The sequence below is a fragment of the Oryctolagus cuniculus genome, chromosome 9, assembly GCF_964237555.1.
Source record: "Oryctolagus cuniculus chromosome 9, mOryCun1.1, whole genome shotgun sequence".
Taxonomy (NCBI): Eukaryota; Metazoa; Chordata; class Mammalia; order Lagomorpha; family Leporidae; genus Oryctolagus; species Oryctolagus cuniculus.
In genome coordinates, this window is record NC_091440.1 from 75,010,487 (window position 1) to 75,013,585 (window position 3,099).

General features: G+C 44.8%; 1 pseudogene; it reads right to left on the reverse strand.

Annotated features, from left to right (window-relative positions):
- Positions 1 to 1,885: 1,885 nt before the first annotated feature.
- On the reverse strand, positions 1,886 to 2,883 carry LOC100354571 (phosphatidylinositol transfer protein beta isoform pseudogene; annotated as a pseudogene).
- Positions 2,884 to 3,099: the final 216 nt, after the last annotated feature.

Consider the following 3,099-nt stretch of genomic DNA (forward strand, 5'->3'; position numbering starts at 1 on the left):
GCTCCCAGATCTTGGCTTCAGCTTGGCACAGCTCCTGACACTGTGGCTATTTGGGGAGTGAATCAGAGGATGGAGGAGCTTCTCTCTCTCTCTTTGAAACAGACTGCCTTTCAAATAAACAATAAATCTTTAGAAAAAGAAATATATGACATACATTGCTGGAGCCCAGAAAGCTGTGCATCACAGAGTGAACTTCAATACCTCAGTGTGAATTATGGATTTAGTTATTAATAATGGATCAGGGACTGGTGCGTATTCAGAACCTGTATCAGGTATAGAAGAGAGGTTTGCTCACTTTAAATACGCTGTGGTTCTAGCAACCCAGGACCAGGCTGGCCAGCACCTCACCCCTCTTCTGTATCCTGCAGGAAATATGCAGGAGACCCTGGATTACCCAGTGCTCCCTGCCCTGGTTCCCCATAGGGGAGAGGGCAACAAGAAGAGGAAGGTTCCTCCTTACTGATGTGGCCTGGTTGCTGTGGTTGATATAAGGGACACAGACCAGACAGTGGAGACAGGAGGGGAGGTAGAGCAACATCTATGACCACAGAGGATGGGAAGTAGGTTGCCCAGAGCTCTTTTCATGGAGCGGCAGAAGTGGCAGGAAGCAGCACCACAAGTGGGCTGAGGCTGCTAGTATCCAGCTCATGTTCCCTTGTTCCACTGGACTTCGTTTACAGACCATAAATTGAAATATAAAATTAAAAATATTCAAGATGCTGACCACAAAGCATCATTCAAGTGTGAGGATTCAGTAGAAAGTGGGGCCCTGTGTTAGCTGTATTGGTCACATATCCATGGAAACAGGCCTAGCTCCTCAAGACAGAATGGTGGCAGCAGCACAGTCTACAGGAACCTTGAGAAGGAGTGAGTGTAAGCAATGGGAAGTGGAACCACACAGCATGATCTAAGTCAAGGAGCAAAGGCAGAGGTAGTAGGATGGGCAAAGGCTATCACCAAGCTAGGACTCCTGGAGAGAAAACCCCGGGCCCTGCTCTCATAGGGTGGGATTCAGCGTACCAAGATTTGCAGTGTTCATGGAAATGTGATGGCAATTGTGTTCAAACTGGATCACTGGTGACAGTCTCACCTCAGTCCTTTCTGCTAGTCTTCTAGCTCTTGAGTGAATGCGACTTGCAAAGGCTCTCTTTGTTTCTGAAAGCTCTGGGATGTGCTTGACACATGGGAAGTGCTCAACAAATGTCAGCTCAATGAATCAATAAGCACCCACACACGTTCAAACATCACATTCCAGGTAATTTAGTCTAGTTAATATTCTGCTTGCTTTAACACTTAGTACTATGAAAATATTTCTTTTTACCCACTTGCTAAATTATGGAGTTCAGTAAAATTCAGCAGGTTGATCTAGGAAAATAATTGTTATTTCTTTTTTTTTTTGCATTTCTGTGAAATTTATTTTCTGTTTAAATTTCATTTACTTTGTTTTACTGTAATTTACACAAGAGAATGCCAAGTAAACTAGGTATTTTACGTTCACCACACATTCCCTCAAGTCTCCACAGTTGCTAGGAAAACATTAAAATCCATGTGCTGGGCTCTCATTTGCATGTGCACCCAGACTCCCAATGATCCTACAGACGCCAGTGACAGTTAAGTTCATGATAAGGAGAGGGCTAGACTCTTCATTTCACAAAACCAGCAATGACCTCCCTCACGCAAACCTCTGCAGACGATGACTATGCGCTGACGGAACCCATCTTACATCAGTGCCCAGAGAGCACGCCTGGGGCTTCATCCTGAGTGCACGGAGGATGTGAAGTGCGGCAGCCTTCCTGGAGGAGGACAACAGGGTCCTTGTCTGACTCCCAGCTGCCACTCCATGGGGACACAGGCCAGGCAACCTGTGCGTGTGCGAACATCACCAGCCCACGTCTGGCAGACGCCGACACTGCAAGACTCTGGTCAGATTCCTCTTCACTCCTCACTGGCTGCACTTGTTCCCCTCACTTGACCTTGATTGCATAAACAGTTTGATTTTGTCTCTGACCCTAAAGGGGACTCATCTAGACATCAGCAGCTGACGTGCCTCAGACGGAACCCTTCTTACCCATTGTTTCTAGTTCTTTTTGAGTTTCATCTTCGGTTCTCCTAATGTCTTCCATTGTCAGATCAATCCACTTGTCAATCCAACAAAAAAGCTGGCGATGAAAGTTTGTAAATATCCTTTTTTCTTGTTTCTGAATGAAGTTCTCTGCTTTGCTTTGCATCCCCCACCACTTGAACTTGATGGTCACCAGCTTATAGGCTCACATCTGAGGACAGTCAGGCTTGTTTGCCAGCTCCTTCTTCCAGTTGGGTCCCAAAGGGCCTCTCTTGGTCTTGACTGACTGGACTAATGCTGGATCTTCATCAGCTTTGTAGTCTGCTGGTTCAACTTGATTTCGATCTGCAATATCTATGTGGACAATTTCGACTGTTTTCCACGTGTTTGGATCTAAACCATGTACGTTTTCTAATGTTCCCAAGTCTGGTTTGTGTCATGTTTCAATTTTAATGACGAAATCATCTTTCATATATTCATTGTTGCAATTGTTCTACAGCAGGGGTAGCTGTTCCAGGCTTTTTCGTGAAACACCAAGGAACCCTCGGGAGCAATCATCCTCACGAAAGCAGGAACTTTGCTCTTCAGATGGTAAATTTTATGTGTATGTTGTCTCTTTTCTCCATCTTCCTCATACAGTTCATTCTTTAAGACTTCAATTCCTTCTCCACCACCAGTCTCATTCTTACTAGCTTCTGCAACAGAGTAAAGCTGTCCAACCTGATACTCCTGGACTGAACATGGCAAGCCCACCCGGAATTCCTTAATGAGCACCATCTTCCTGGAACCCCCTCGCAGCTGCCGCCGCTACCGCCACCGCCACTGCCACCTGGAAAAGAATTGTTGTTTCAAATGTTATTTTTATAGGAGGTGATTCCTTCTGAGAACCAAAAAATAAAAAACAAATACACAAATGCCAATTTTGGAATCTTTTGGGATGGGCATCCCAAAATGAAACGAGTGTTACATTAACAAAATTACAAGGGATTACCTGTCATGGTTATTTGGCATCAAATTGTATGGTGTTTTACATTATT